The 16,981-nt window shown below is 29.3% G+C and overlaps 2 long non-coding RNA genes across 2 annotated transcripts in view; one reads left to right on the top strand and one right to left on the bottom strand.

Moving 5' to 3' along the window:
- The first annotated feature begins 23 nt into the window (after nt 1-23).
- Nucleotides 24-16,981, top strand: part of LOC122268873 (uncharacterized) — a 26,862-nt gene continuing 9,904 nt past the window's right edge. Inside the window, exon 1 of the long non-coding RNA XR_011637351.1 lies at nt 24-195. This is a non-coding gene — a long non-coding RNA (uncharacterized lncRNA). The remainder of the gene's footprint in view (nt 196-16,981) is intronic.
- Nucleotides 11,207-16,981, bottom strand: part of LOC139426073 (uncharacterized) — a 9,650-nt gene continuing 3,875 nt past the window's right edge. The window contains exons 2-3 of the long non-coding RNA XR_011637352.1: nt 14,749-14,894; nt 11,207-11,498 (exon numbers count right to left, since the gene is read on the bottom strand). This is a non-coding gene — a long non-coding RNA (uncharacterized lncRNA). The remainder of the gene's footprint in view (nt 11,499-14,748; nt 14,895-16,981) is intronic.

Genomic DNA, 16,981 nt, shown 5'->3' with positions numbered 1-16,981 from the left:
ACTAGTTTCACAAAGATCCGATCGAATAACCGAAGGTTCGAGTCCCATTGTTGACACCACATTTCCTCCATTCCTTTCAACACATGAAGTGTTTCCAGTTTCCTGCACTTCCCAATTTGTGACCCTGGAATATTAGAACACGATACTATCATTCACGTGAGGGCTAATCTATCAATCAACGGTTTCCCTGAGAGAGTAAGTATTTTTAATACATTGATATTGCTTTTTAGAAAATACCTTATTTTTTAATTCAATTTTACCTAAGAGTACGTAATCACGCATCATTGGCATCAATAATAGTATGGTGATTTTTTACGTTTCTTCTATAGGAATTTGTGTGATTTTTCCATTAATTTTGTTTCTCAGTACATGACTTATTTTTTTTATTTAAATTACAGTTGATAAATAATCATTTAGTTTTATAGATTCACGTTTTAAACGCTTAACTATAAGCAAAATAAAGACGTGGTTTCAAATAACTTTAGAAATACTAATTTGGTGACGTAATTCACCAATGCTATCATGTTCATGCTGCTATTGAGTTCATCTGACATAACGTCTAAAAATAATTAAATATTAGAGAGTTTGCGATCTGCAAAAATCTTTTTTTAGCTTGTTGTAAGTTCTAAAATATTTCAAAGAAAAAGCTCGTCTGCAGCAGTTGTTCATTAATGGCGAGTTGTAAATCAATAAAAAATTCTATTTTTTACATGGCTCTGGGAACGAACTAATAGAAAATTTTAAATGAATTCTAGGATCGGAAGCAAAATTTGTCTCTTCATTTAAGAGTTTTGTCACTTCATTAAAAATCTCATGTCTAACTTTTGTTTCCATAAATCACATGCATATTTTAAAGAGAAATTTTTTTAACCTGCCTATTTAAAAAAGTAAAATTTTGTTCAATTTTAAATAAAGTTCTGAAACTTTTTACATCTATTAACTCTTTTAAAGAATTTTTTCCCGGCATATTTCTAGAAAACTTTTGAATACAGAACTAGTATGAATTCTATGAAACTTTTAATGAAAAAACTAGTTTCACAAAGATATTCGAGGTTTGTAGGATTGTAATTATGCATTTAAATTTTCTTTCTTTCCTCACATCGTCTTTTGGAATTTGAGAGCATCGAAATTCAAGCTCGTTCTATTAGACTAGAAATAGATACCATGCGCGTGTAAAATAGCTTTGATTCAAATTTGTCTTGCGTGAAAAATATTTTCGAAAAGTCCAATCTAAACATTTTGAAATTTGCTCGCTCTTTTCTTTAATACTTTTTGGAGTTTCGAAAACATATTTTTCTACTTTTTCTCCAGATGCAGTGGTCGTAATTGCTTTGATTTTTAAAGCTATAATTTATAGCAAAGATTCGGGAAAGAGTTGAAAAAATGGTCTAAAATAAAGCATTTTTAACCCTTTGATATCGATGGGATACCGGTAGCTCTTTTTTATATACTTTCCTTCTGCACGATACTTGTAAGTAAAAATAAATTTTGGTATTTTTTAATTAGCCAAAAAAACAGTCTAATAGTTACTAAAAATATCTGTTAGGTTATTGGAATTATATTTGTACTAAAACATAAAATCCGAAGAAAGTAATTAAAGAAAATTTCTTCCTTTTCATTCATATTCAAGAATTTATCAATAATTGATTTTCTAAATTTAAGAAATTTCAATCAGGAATAACTGTTTTTGTTAGATCTAAATAACTGCAAATGGGAAAAAATTTTCTTTGGAAGTGAGCTTGTTTGAAAGATTTTACCTACATCACGGAGAAAAAAACACCTTTGTTTCATGCTTTATTTCATATTAATCCTTAAATTTCTAAGATGCTAATTTTAATATTTTCCCCTTATTTTGACCTAAATTAATGCAAAAAAATGGAAAAAATTAGAAAATTCTGCGACAAAGGAATAAGGCGGAAAATAATGAAACTTAAAAATCGTAAACCTCGCACTGTTTAGGGTGATCACTACGTTATATTTTATTTTGTTTTCCAAACACCATGAGACTCAAAAACTTGAAAATATAAATTTCAATTGAATGAAACATTTAAACCTTTCACAATTATTCGTAGACATATTGATTGTTAAACTTCTTGTAGAAAATACCAAAATCTCTGCAATCACAGAAATGCAATTGCATCGTTGACTTTGAACGTAACAAGCTAGTTTTATCTGTGTAAATGCAATTTTCTCTTTCAAAACTCGAATTGTAATTTTAAATGTTCCTTTCACAAGTTTTTTCTCTCTTTTTGCTTCAAACAATGACCATATTATCCTTTGTTGCAAAGAGAAGTAGATTTCTCACGAGATTTTTGAAGTTATACTTCTTATGCGACTTCCAACAAGGTTGCGTTAAGCGTTTAACGCTACATTTTTATTGGCCGGGAAATCACGTGGTAGGATCCAGTTTTCCCTCATTCATTTCCAAATTGTTTTGGTTCTCACTAGCATAAAAATAATAAAAGTCATAAAAGTATTGTTTTTCTATAAATATTGTTTTTGTTTGTCTTGATACACATATAATTTAATAGGGTAGTATTTTTTATTTTCAAATTTAGTGGATAACAATTGTAAGAAATGAGTGAAAACAATCCCACTGACAATGCGACGGATTTAAGGTTCTGTCAATGTACGTCTCTTGTGAATATCAATGGATTGTTAGGTTTTCTCTTTTGAAATTACATTATGACGCATTCACATACATTATTAATGCAAATACATTTTCCATGGCTAGACGATGAGGCAACCACAAGCACTTTCACTGGTTCAATAGGTCCACGAGGGAAGAATGCACAATATTACCGTTATTACAGAGCACGGAAGCGAGCGGAGCAGGAAAAGAGTCGTTGAATAGAACTAGTGATTCTTCTACGACTGCTGATTCTTCTACAATTAACGTCGCAGGTTACGAAGTTTAACTTCCTCCGCGCGGAGGGACTCCACGCACTATTTTTTTTAATTTTATATCAGCTCGCTCTTCTATTTTGTAGTTGAAAATAAAAACAAAATAATTAAAAAACAACGTTTACAGACCAACAACTTTTCTATGATTTCGCATCAAGAGGTAAGAAATAAAATATTGAGCTCAACTTGCAGGAATCAAGTTTATGTAGTCTTAGTCAAGTTTCAAACATTATGTTTATTTTCATTTGTCATGTTTATTTTCATTTGTCATGTTTATTTTCATTTGTCATGTTTATTTTCATTTCTTCATGTTTCTATGATTTCGCACCAAGAGGTAAGAAATAAAATATTGAGCTCAACTTGCAGGAATCAAGTTTATGTAGTCTTAGTTAATTTTCAAACATCGTGTTTATTTTATACAATTTTGTTATAGTGTGTTGCAAGAAGTTCTTAATACTTTTTAAAGCAAAAGATGATACAGTGGTATGTTTCATGTTATCATCACAATTTGAAAACCATCGACTTTCTCTAACCTATAGAGAAATGACAATACGAGATTCTATTTATTCACTGGAAGCTATTTATTGCTATTTCAAAGTTATTTATTGCTTAAACCAATCTCTATGCATGGTGAAGTAAATTTGCCCAGAAATTAATAAACGAAATAGTAAATGGTAGTAAGATTTTCTTTCCTGAAATATTAACAAGGAACCGAAATGCTCTCCTTTCTCGATTTCTCGCTATTCGGGGTAAATAGAAGTTGTCTTGCCGTATTAAGTGTGTTATTTCTGGAATTTATTTATAAAGTTTATATATTCATTTTCATTTACCTGGTACATATTGTACTTTAAAAGCTTTCAAAATTCGTTTTGTTAGATATATGCTTTTAGAAACATAAGTTAAACCAAATATCACTGAAAATATATACAATTTCGCTCTTTTGCTTAAATAAACAAATAAAATGAAGAAGGAAAATTAAAGGAATAGGGTTCGTACGGTTCTTGAAAATATTAAAAAGTTGTCAATATTGCTATTAAAAAGTTATACATTTCATTTTCAGCTTTCACTTTAAAATTAAAAATATCAAATCTAAGTATTTATCTACTTAAGATATTTATCTGAAAAAACTAAGCGTGTAGGTGAATACAAATTTATAAAAATACGATTTATTTTCTTACTTTATTTACAATTTTATAATTTATTTAATGATTGTGTGAACCGTGAAAGAAAAAAAGCATAACTGGTGGCACAATCATTTAATGATTAGCTTTTATCTCGCCAAAATAAAAGGTGAGTGACCATTACAAGAGATAAACCTACAGTTTGGAAAGATAATCATTAAATTATAAATTTTTAATAATTCACTGGCAGTTTACATAAAATAAATTTATTTAATATATATTGTCATTCCTTTCATAATAGCACTTTTCACATCATTTTAAAGGGAAAATTCGTGCTTTAATGACAATTTATTACGTACATAAGATGTTATTTCTAGATTTTAATTTAATCTTTATCACCCAGCCTTTTATCAGAACAGGCGAAATTTTCATGAAAAAGGTAAACAGTGACATTAACATGATTACATTGTTCACATTATTCTTGGTTAAGCAAATTATTTGTATTCACCATAAAACAGTCATAAAATTTTTTTTTCATGGTTACGAAATTATGTGGACGTTCTTTCTTTTTAACTAAAAAATGTTGTTAACGTTCACTCAGTTAAAAGTAAGCATCTAAGCACTTTCTAAATGGAATGAAATTTCACATGATATCAGTATTAAAACTTGTGTGCTAGTGTATATGTTACAGGCAAAGTTTGAAATCAGGAATTCTATAGAATACCTAAAACCAGCCGGCAATGTACGAAACAATTTATATTTCACACATTTCCTAGGCATTCTATAGAATGCCAAATGAGAAACAGGCAAAGTATAAAATCTTCTGTGGCCATGTTAATTAAGGTGATGAAATGAATATTTTGTGGAAAAATTTTTCTAAACTGAAAAGAATTGTGACATAAATATGAGCATCTTGTTTCCCACAATAAGAAAGACATAAATTATGTTTTGTACAACTTTCATTTTTCTTTTCGCATTTTGAATAAATTTTTTTTAATGGCACTCTCATTATTTTTTCAGAATAAAATTTTTATTTTTGAGAAATGAACATTATTTACATAATAACCTCATCAGTATGTTTTTTTCATACTTTGCCTAAATAGCATTTGTCATTCTATAAAATGCCTAGGTATTTTATACAATGCCTAGGGAAAGTATGTAATACTTCTCACATTTCATACTTTTCCTAAAAACATCCGGCATTATATACAATGCTTAGGCATTCTATATAATACCGGCGTTTCATACTTTGCGGTAACATATATACCTAATTTTTCTGAAAGTAACAGTTGCGTTCTTCGAATAATACAAATTTTNTTTATACTAATTTTTATTTACTAATATAAGTTGATATTGATAAAACGATATGATGAAAAAATTTCATTCTTCTCTCATTCGCTGAATATTTTCAAAACAAATAATGAAATTTAGTTCAATCGCATTTAGGAAATATTTTTGTACATAAAATTGTAAAATGTAAATTGCTTTCACATTTTAAAGACTAAAACAAATATTAATTCACGCATTGATTTTAAATATTTTTTAATAGGTGAAAACTTTTAAACATTACACTGTACAGTAAAATCTCCTAAATTTACGGTAAAAAAAAATTTGTCAATTGGTGTTCCAGTATCAAACCGTTTTTTTCACAGAAAAATACTGTTATTTAAAAATCTTTTTTTTTAATGTTGAATTTAAATTCTGTATTTTTCAAAAGCATTGCGTTTTGCATTAATGAAATTCATTTATAAGGAAAATATTCAGGAATTCATCAGACATTAGACACTAATGAAAAAAAAATACAGTACCGCTCAAAAGTATTAGTACACCTAGAAACTTATAAAAAAATGGCAAAATTCAAAGTGTCATAACTTCTTTAAAAATGATCAAAAATGCTTCTGCTTTAGCTCATTTTGAAGCTTAAAATCTCTACTTTTATGTACTCTAATTGTTTTTAATTAATATATGTTGTAACTATGTACAATCACACTCTAAGCAATCACAGAAAATTGTATTAATTTTTTGTGAAGCTTGACGCGATGCACGGGCACAAAGGGGTTAGATATTGTTAATTTTTATTATACCATTGAAAAATTTGGACTTTTAGCTTTCATTTAAAAAAAAATTCCAAAAAAACATGTTTTTTGACGAAGTTATTGTCAAATAAAAAAAAAGGTTTTTTTTCAGAATTTAATGATTTTTCAGCAATTATAATGAATTTTAGTGTAATTATAATATGATATGAAAATTTTTTAATTAAAATAAATTAAAATTTAATATTTCTCGATAATATTATTTCATAATTTATTATAACAATTTTAACTTTTTTTTTTGGAAAATATAATAATGAAATAAGAATCAACGTTTACAATTTAATATTTTGAAAATTATTTTTTCGTATTTTTCTCAGAAAAAATTTGAAAACAAAAATGTATGTGCATTTTAGTTTTCAAATTGTTGCGTGACGTCAACAATTGTTGCGTCAAGTGACTGTTGCAGCTAAGCAGGAAAAAATCTTAACTTTGTTACAGAGCGTTCGTTATTTTACTAGCGTTTAATCCAAAACATTGCAAAAAATAAAGCCTGTTGCGCATTAAAAATTGTCAAATTAACTCCCTTTTTGTGTCAACTTCATCAATGAAGTAAAGGCATAAACGGTAGGTAAGGGACTGTAATTTTTTTAGTAAACTCTCTTGTCTTTATTTTGTACTAAAATACTGGAAATTGATAATTTAATATAATAAAGGAAGTGTTTAAAATGGTCTACGTTAAGAAGCATTTTTCCTTCCGTTTGAACTCAGTTGTCAAAGGGATGGAGACAGGGAGGGAAAATTCTGAATAAATTTTAATTCTTTATTTAATTTTCACAAATAAACTAACGATACTTTATTCGTTACTATTTTCAAGAATATGTAAAATACAGGGAAGTCACTCGAACACAACTTCAGATATTAGGAGTGGGATATTTAAAGCTCGCTATTTCTTTTATATATATATATTTTTGTTGTTGATAAAATTATATGAATACAATTCTGTAATCAGCATGTTTAAAAAGGTAGTTTTATTTTAGAAGGGTAATTAAGTAATTAGATAGCAAACATTTTTCTGTTTTCTGTCTTTTGATAGATTTGTTTTTTTCAAAATGTATGTTAAAATTTTTTTTTAGTTTCCTCCGAATTGGTTTTCATTAATTTAATTCAAGTCTAATAAATTAAATTTAATGAAATAATATGAAAATACAATTGTGTAGTTTTAATTTTCTTACTCAAAACTACAAATAATATAGTTTGCTTTTAATTTTACCTCATTGAAAAAAAATTATAGAAGTTCTAAATGTTGCCATGTACAATATTTTCCCATGACGCCTTTATTATAAATCTTGTCTGATACATAGCGCTGTAGAATGACACTCTGTCACCAAATGTTTATTAATTACAAACGAAATAAAAATTAGAATAAAATTCAAGATGCCATGGTGCAAGGTCTTGGAAGCAATATATATGTTGAATGGCATTTTGAATTTAGTGTATTAAATACGAAATAAAAAAATATAATTTAAGGATAACATTTTGAATTATAGGATACATATCATAGTCAAATGCTGAAATATATTAAAGTTTACGTTCTATTTTGTTACATTTTTATTACATTCTTTTTTATGTTTTACTTTTTTATAATTTTTTTTCTCAATTTTCTTCTAATTTCATTCTGAATTTCATCAAATTGTATTTTGCAGCTTTAAGGAGTTTTTTTTTATAATGCTCATCCGTTTTCATGTCTTACTTTTTTTAAAAACATTTTTCTCAATTTCCTTCTAATTTCACTCCAAATTTCATACAATTTTATTTCTCTGCTTTAAGAAGGTATTTTTAATATTCTCTCATTATCATCAAATCTTTGTACAACTATTTCAAAAGATGCCCGATATTAATGTTATTAAAGTTGTATTACATTTCATTTAGGACTTTTCCATATAAAAGTTGCGCAGTTCATAAAAAAGTTTCCTTTTCAAAAAAAAAAAAACTCTTTAATGGTACAATTCGTTTCTCATCAATGGGTACAATTTAAAGGAGCTTAAAATATTTTTTGCGTACAAATCCACTTAAGAGAAACATGGTTTAATGAAAAAGTTTATAAAGTATAACAGAATGATTGGATTTATAGTGCTTAAGATAAAAAATAACTTTAATAACTTTTGATGTAATAAACGTTTTTTCTTGTACTAAACTCAATTTATTATATGGTTTCATTCATATTACAAACAATTTCTAAAAATTGAAAGTTATTCAGCGTTTTTTTAATTTTTAAAGATTCTTTCAGTACAAGCCAATCTATGGATAAAAGCAGTACTGTTCAATATAAAAAGATATATTTGAAATAATACATCTTATCATTTCTTTGAATAAAAATACAGCTCTCTATTGAGCTGAAATAAAGATTTGAAATAATGGTCTCGTTGGGTTTAATGGTTCTAGTTTTGATAATGCAATCCGAGATATATTGAATTTGACATTTGCAAAACTGCATTTAATCTGTATTCTTATAAGACCTGATGTTTTTTTAGAGCACGACAGTAAAAGAAAGATAAAATTCATAACTACGAAAAGTCAATCTAATATTGTTTCAACAGAAAAGATTACAAACTACGAATTGGATTAAAATTTATGGTCCAGTCAACAGAGATCCAAAATTGACGTTAAACTGGAAAAATTGGCTGGAGATTTCATTTTTTACATATTTGTGTTTTTTTGGGATGCTGAATACAAATCCGCACTTTGCGACTAGAATATTTTTTTTGAGGGAGGGGATGTGTTTTTTATCGGGAAGAACTTGAAAAAATCGTTTTATTTTATTTGTATGTGTCTTTTATAGATTAATGTAGAAAACTTCTGATGACATATTTGAAAGCTAGAAAAAATTTCTTGCAAATCTGTACCTGCATTTTGTCCGCAGTTACACATCAATAAACTTTACAAACTCGGGAAAGGTGATTTTTGCAATTGAATGATGTCTCTCTGAATAATGAACCGCAAAATGTGTAGAAAATAATTATTAGAGGTTTGGAATTGTATAACAATTCTCTTGTCAGGCTATGTATAAAAAAAAAGCATTCACAGCTTCAAAGGACATTTCCCCGACCCTCCCTCCTTCTTTAAAATCCCCCCAAAATCATAATTTTCAGGATTTTTTCAATTTGTAATGTTTTCTAAATTTTTTCTCAGTTTAACTTTGGAATAAACCTCATGTGAGTATTTCCATCCTCCTCATCAATTCACTTCCAATCTTTTCCATTTACCGTCCTTTTTAATCCTTTTGTACATCTTCCTAATGAAAATAATTTCCTTAAAAACTCTCGGATAACTTATGATTTTCAGTCTTTCTCTTTCAATTTTTAAGTTAATAAAGTTCGGAATGTGAATTTTTTATCATAATTTTATATTTCTACTGTTGAGTTTAAAAATCCCCCTGAGTGCCTCTTTCCTTAAATAATACTCTTCACTAATCAATAATAAGTTCCTTCCTTAAAATCATAAGTTTTTAAGTTTTAACAGTCTTACTTTTAATACGTTTTTGTTTTTAAATTTTAAGCACTGAAACTTAAGAATGTTTCGTTTTTATATTTAAATGCAAATTAAAGTGGTACGCAAAACAAATTAATTACCTAAAATTAACTAATTGGAAATAGGAAAAAAAATATTTAGCAAGTCTAGTAGAAAGTTTACCATTTTCTAAGTTTACTCAATGATCCTGATGATTTAACATACAGATTTATGCGTTTGGAGGGAATACCCAGGAGTATTAAATTTTCGTTCTTTAAATTCAGCGATTCTCTTCTTCTAGATCAGTGGTTTCCAACTGGCGGCCCGCAAAACCTTTTTTTGTGGCCCGCGAACTAAAATATGTTAGTTGTCATTTTTTTGCGTAAAATTTTCGTAAAATATTTATACGGGTTTAAAATACTTTTCTCGTTAATAAAAACCTAATTTCTTCGTTTTTATGAAATTTTAACATGCCAACGGTGCAAAAAAATTTATTTCTCAGGCTTTGCATCCAAGAAAATATTTATTCAAATACAAGAATAGTGTATGTTGCTCTTTTTAATTTCATATTTTTGTATTTTGTTAATATAATTTAGCATGTGTGCATCAGAAATTTTCTCGAAGAGATTCTCCGATTTACCTTTTTGAAACCACTCATTTTGGACAAAAATATTTACACACACATTTGTAAATTTTAAATGTAAATATCTGTTTTCTGGTGGTTGCAGCAGACAAACCTCAAGTTTCTCATTGAACATTTTGTGTACTACTATGTAAGTTTTAATACCAACCTTTTCAAAGTTTTGTATCTTAACAATTAGATATCTGTTGCACATTAATTGTTTAATACATAGGTGCACATTAAAGTTACTGTAGCCCGAATTTTTTAATATGCAATTAAATATTTTTAAAAATTGACTTCTTATTTTAATTTGTAATTTAATACTTTTGTTTTGAACAACTTGGTGAAAACCTGTCAGTAATATTTAATGTTCCTTCAAACATAAAAGAGTCATACATAAAATTTTGATAAAGTTGCGGCCCGCCATTTGATTTGTGTTTTTAATTGTGGCCCCCGGCTTCATTTAAGTCGGAAACCCCTGTTCTGGATCATCTATATCATCCATTTTCTCTTCATTTGAACAGATTCCACTGCAATGCAAACATACAATTGAGCAGTTTATATCAGATTTTCAAAACCACATTTGTTTTAAAACTTAAAACTTCTGGAAGAATTGGAGATTGAACAGCTGCAATCGGCTCAAAACTGTTGATCTTTTCCATGCCCACTAGTCCGCTCGTTTTACAACGCCAAGCCATTGTTGAATTTGAAGGTCTTGTAAAGGTGTTGCTTGACATTTTCGACTGTGAGTGGTAAGGCTTTTGTTCTATAGATGATTGGATTTTACAGAACAATACTGCCAATGATCCAATGTTAATTGTAACAGTTGATCTTTAATATCCCCACTCCAGCCGATTCACCTTTGTGTGTTAGATGTGGTAGTGGACGGCCAATGACGGCAGAACGACGAGTGTGAAGCACTGACAGATTTTTCTTGTATATTTCAACGCTATTGGCAAGCACGAAGTTTAATGGCCTAACGGCTATTGTAACTGGCATTTGACAAATAAATATCCCCACTCCTTTGCCTGCATTACAATGCCAAGCCATTGGTGAATTTTAAGGTCTTGTAAGAGTGTTGCTTGGCAGCTTGGACCCTTGGTGGTAAGGATGAAAGATTAGCTTTTGTTGTATGGATGATTGGATTTTACAGAACAATGATACCGCCAATGATCCAATGTCGATTGTTTATCAATGCTGAGAAGAACTTTCCTCCATATTCTTCGAGTAGCATTTGAAATTTTAAATGTATTCATTTCAACCAAGTTGGGATTTGTCTTTAACGCTGTTATGTACTTCATTTTGTCCTTCCTATAAGGAGTAGAAGTTACGCTACAGCCCTGAAAAACAATCTGGAATAATAAATGTGCTCCGGTAATTTTCCTCCCACCGGTTTTATAAAATAAATTTTCAGTAGAAGAAATTGATAAAGATGCTAGTATTACCAACAATATCAACATCCTATCAAAAAGGAACAGATTTTTTCCTATTTTGCCATGTGGCTAAAACAAACAGCTCACATATTAAATGTTAACACTAAAAAATTGTAAACCCGCGATAAATTTGGTTAACTATAAAAGAGATTACTCCCGTACATCAGGCTAAGAAAGATGCTTAGGTATTAATGGTTAATACAGCGATCAGCCTAAGCTACTTGAAGAAAAGTTAAATTTGGAAAACGTTTAATTAAAACAAAATGTAAGAAAAGGAGCGAAAAATCAAAAATTGGAAAAATCTTGAAAATTTTTATTTTGAAGAAGTAAGAGGGAGAAATCCTTTAAGATTAGGGATTCCTAAGATAAGGGGGAAATTTTTTTTTAAAAATAGGATTTGTTTTTCTTTTCCTACATAGCATGACCTGTCAAGATAATTTTCTTTAAATTATAAACCTCTGTTAACCATTATCACCAATTTTTCTGTTCAAGTACTGAGATAGACATCATTCCGGTGCAATCACTACTTTTCTCAAGCTCATAATTCATTGGTTTGTTACATTACCGACAAAATGTAGGTATAATTTTGTAGGAAATGTTCTCTAAATTTGTAGGAATTGTTCTCTAATTTTCAAATATGTTATTAGATACTTTTTCAAATAAATAACAAGTTATATGAAAAAAAAACTCAAATTTGTCACAGTTTTTTTCCGAAAACAAAATATTTTCCTGAAACAATTGTGGCCGCAAAATGCGTAGTCATGTTCAGCACCCCATGAAACATAACTAATCAAAAAATAAAGTTTCCCACCAATTTTTCGAAGTAAAATCCTCTATAGCCTGGGACTATTATTCGTGAATGCATTTCGATATTCTTATGATGTCTAAATAATAGTTTATTTGTACATACCTCTATTACAAATTTGATTTTTTTCATTAAATAGAGCAATTGTGAGTAACCCAGAAAGTGAAAATTATAAAAAATAAACAATAATAATATACTTGATCAAGCCGCAATGGTTCAGTGGTTAAGGGCACTGAGCTACAAAATTTAAGGACTGTGATTTGAGGCATAGCGACAGCTTGAAACTCAGGTCGACGTGTACGAAGTAAAAGTGGCCTGTGTGCAGTGGTGAGCGCATAGCCACAAATATTATGCAACTTTAATATCGTGCTAAGTTTGAACCATATTAAATCATCTTAATTTAAGTTGCAGAATATTATGGTTCAATCAGCACTGCAACATGGTTGAATTTAACACTAGTATACTTGCAGCAAGTATTATTATAGTTCAAAGCGCAAAATTTGTGGTTTAACTTTTAACTTATTTTCTATGAGTGTTTATGAAAGTAACATAATACACTATCCACTTGTTTAATCATGGTTTTATTATAATTATTATATTATATCTAAGTATGAGAATATAAACAAAAGAACAAACATAGATTATTTCTTCTACGAAGAATTGTTACTGCCCATTATAAAATCAGGCTTAAAATTTATTTGTGAAAAGAAATTCAACGGAATAAAAAAATATATATCTCAAAGCCTAAGCCAATACATGTTGCAAATAAATTTAAAATTATATTTGCCTCTGATATGAAGTATTAGCATTGAAATCTTTAGTATTGGCTTAATGTAATTCAAGATGCATTATAAAAATATAACAATATATTGGGTCTTATAAATATATATATTTGAATAACTCAATCATTTTCGGAGTACACGATGTCAACATAACTACAAATTCACTTTCAAATAAGTATTGCATTGAAGTCAGAATGTTTGTTTCTTCAATGAAAAAGATCAAAGAATGTCCCATGAAATGAACTAATGTTTTCGTTTTCTAAAACTAGGCATGTATTATTAACTAGATTTATTTTGCTGCATGAAGCTAATAAAAAAGCTACTTTTACTCCAACGAGCAACTATAATATATGCAAAAAGTCGACGAGTTTTCATAAACAATTATATCAATCTATATATTAACGCACGGGAATATTTATTTATTTGATTTTTTTAAAGAATATGATATATATTTTTCGAAATATTTTGATGTTCGAAAAATTTTATTGATTTTATTCGACAGTTAATTGAATTGCTGTTAGTAATAAAGTGGATACAGATAAAACAAGAAAAAAGTTTGATAAAGTTAAAAAAAAGGTATGAAAAGTTTGTTTGCCGTGGAGTAAAGTTCCACCCAGCGACATATTGAAAGAGCACACCACATTTGAAAATCTTAGTGGAAGATCCAGTGAAGTGCAACTAAAGTGAATTTGAATAAATGAGAGCCAAAGTTTATACATTCCTCCCTTTTATTTTTCCGTTCAAGCTTTATGTTTCCAGTATGTCTGTAAAGGCATAGCTCAAAAAAACTTTGGGGATCTATTTATTTGATTCTAACTCTTTTGCAAAGGAAGATTTTAATGATTTTTGCTCGTAATATTTGCCTTTTTTTTACTAATGATTTTTAATGTTTTATAACGAATATAAATTTGTTTGAAACGATAAAATAAACATACACGTACTTAGGCTTATATTCATAGGAGGAAGTTTTGGTAACGATAATTTGGAACAAACTGGTATCAAATTTTATCTAGATTTACTGGTCCGAAAACCGATCAAAAATAATGCAGATGCAACGTGAGATCAGCCTCCGTGAAGCAACTGCTTCGACGATGTGTATTGACTTTAATTGGCCAGAATTCAGTAATCTTGGATTTTAAAAAAGAATTCTTTTAAATAGCGTTGATTGTGATTGAAATCTTATGTCATTTCGCTACATCTAAAGGTATTTCTTAAATTAAACAAAAGTATTCTTATTAGTTTTAATGCAAAAAATATCTGGGTATAATTAATGAATCACAAATTGTTCTAAATTTTTCATTAAAAATAGTGCAGTTTCATAAAAAAATGGCGCATTTTAATTTATAAAAATGTTTTTGAAAAGTTATGGATTTTTTTCTATAGTGGCAAACTATGCGTTCATAATTAGTTACGCTATTTTCATTTTTCCTAATCTAGGTGAACACCAATCTACTAAGTGAATATTCAGCTTTTCGTCATTTTCAATTCCTTAACCTAGAATGTAGGAGACAAGAGAACACATGTTTAAAGAAAAAACTCACTTTCAAGTAGAATTCTTTTAAGTGCGACATTAACATCTGCGAAAAATGGAATCAAGAACCACGGAAACCTTTTCTGGTTAGCCCGATGGCCAATGAAGCTCTGATGTGTTTCTACCAAAGTAAAATTTGCATCAGCATGGAAATCTCTGCAAACAGGAAGGAAAATAATGATTAACTAATTACCTCTGTGTTTCGTTCATATGTAAACTTAATCTGTCTTCGTTGAGCCGTAACGATTTTTCTGAAAAAGTTGCCATTCCTTTTTTTTAAATATATGTAACCGTTGCTGAACAGCCGACCCAATTTAGGGTTTACGACTACTAATGTTCAACTGCGTAGCCTTGTAATGCTGAACCCGATCCAGATGTCAAGGGAACTCCAGGATCGAGTATTGGGAGAAATTTGCCTTTGTGGAAGACTTTTTGATGGAACTAAACCGCACTTGTGTTACATGGTGAGGAAAACCACGAAGACCTCCCACGGTTAGCCTGACGGCAAGGGGACTCTAACACATGATCCATCTACTGCTGAGGATATTTTACGTCAGCACTGTGGTCGGTGTGAGCCGGGTGATTCGTATCTACCAGCCACCTCTGGGATTCGAACCCGGTTCATCTCATTGGAAGGCGAATGCTCTATTCCCTGTGCCACCACGGCTCTTGTCATTAGTTCTGCAAAATATATAATTAAGCTTATTATTTCGGGTTTAACACTTAACATTTTTAGCGAGTGCTCACGCCTTAAAGATTGTTGATGAGCCCTTTCTTATTTACAATTTAAAAATAATAATCCGAAAAAAAGAAAAAAATTTGGTAACAAGTATTACTGATATTAGTTAATGGGTGCTGCAATAATATGTACTGTATATACTAAATATGTATCACGATGCCTACTTTGAGTACTGGGCAAAAAGGATTTTTGCAGCTTACGGAATGGGAGAAGTACCTTAGAAAATTGTTGATTACGCTAATTTTTTGCTATCAGGAGTACTATTGCAATCGAGCAATAGAATTATGCCAAATGACTGTGTCCGCATATCTTTTTAATTTTGCTCATGATTTTGCAATGCTAAGCATTACCGATTAAATGACAATTTAGTTTTGTTTAAAAAAAAATACAAGTATTCAGCTAGTAACAATAGTAATAAACTGAAGAAGTTACCTAAGCACATAATAGTATTAATTTTCAACGAAGCAGAAACAAAATAGAATGTAAGTTGAGGCTATTTAAGGGTTATTGTGTTTTTTAATTATTGATTCGTTAAAAAACACAAATTCCTCTTTAATGTATGGAAGCTGCTTTTTCGCCAATTCTTTTGTTCTTGCACTTTAGAGATCGATGCCAAGCAGGGATTTTATTGGGTTGTATATTGACAATTTATCGCCAAGTCACTTAGCCGGTTCTTCCACTAAACTATATTTGTCATTATGAATAAAACCATTTTGGATTATGCTCTTTCTTTTTCCACCTCCTGAAAAGTAATGGCTTTACTAAACTTAACTAAGTCAGTTTGCAAAATATTTAATATAGTTGCAGTTACTTAACGATCATTTCTGCTACGGTGATTCTATGAGGATGAATTTATGCATAATTGAGAGCAAAACCTCTGTTTCTCGTATAATGATCATAAAATATGTTTGGTAAGCTCAGAATCGTAAGTTGATAATTTCGCTTCTCATATCAATTTGACTTACTATATCGAATGCATCTTTCATGAATAAGCACGCGTTTTTTGTCAGAATTTTTATTACGAATTGCCAAAATAACAACAATAATAAAAGTAAGAAATAAATTATCCGATTGTAATAGCATTTAAAATTATATTCTTCGGTATATGAAGCGAATTTGACCTTTGTTGAAATTTTACAATTTCTTGTATTAAAGCAGAAATAATATAATAATAAATATAAACTACACCCTTGTGCAAATTAATTGAAACAAACTCAATAAATTCAGAAAACTAAGAGAAAATACTATTTTATTTAAATTTATACAAACTCACAAATTTTTAGTACATAATATGATCTCCACGACACTTTATTAACATTTGGACATGATTCGGCATGGATTCCACTAATTTTTTACAGTCATTTATAATATTTGTGTCCTTGTACCACACATGAATTAACGCCGTGATTAGCTTCTCCATAGTTGTACAGTCCATATTTAATAGGCGATTCTTGCATATGGCCCAGAGATTCTCAATTGGGTTGATATCCGGAGAGTTCCCTGG

The sequence above is a fragment of the Parasteatoda tepidariorum genome, chromosome 7 (genome assembly GCF_043381705.1).
Source record: "Parasteatoda tepidariorum isolate YZ-2023 chromosome 7, CAS_Ptep_4.0, whole genome shotgun sequence".
NCBI classification, from domain to species: Eukaryota; Metazoa; Arthropoda; class Arachnida; order Araneae; family Theridiidae; genus Parasteatoda; species Parasteatoda tepidariorum.
Note: the sequence above shows the minus strand (reverse complement) of the source record. Positions and strands in the feature narration are given on the sequence as shown.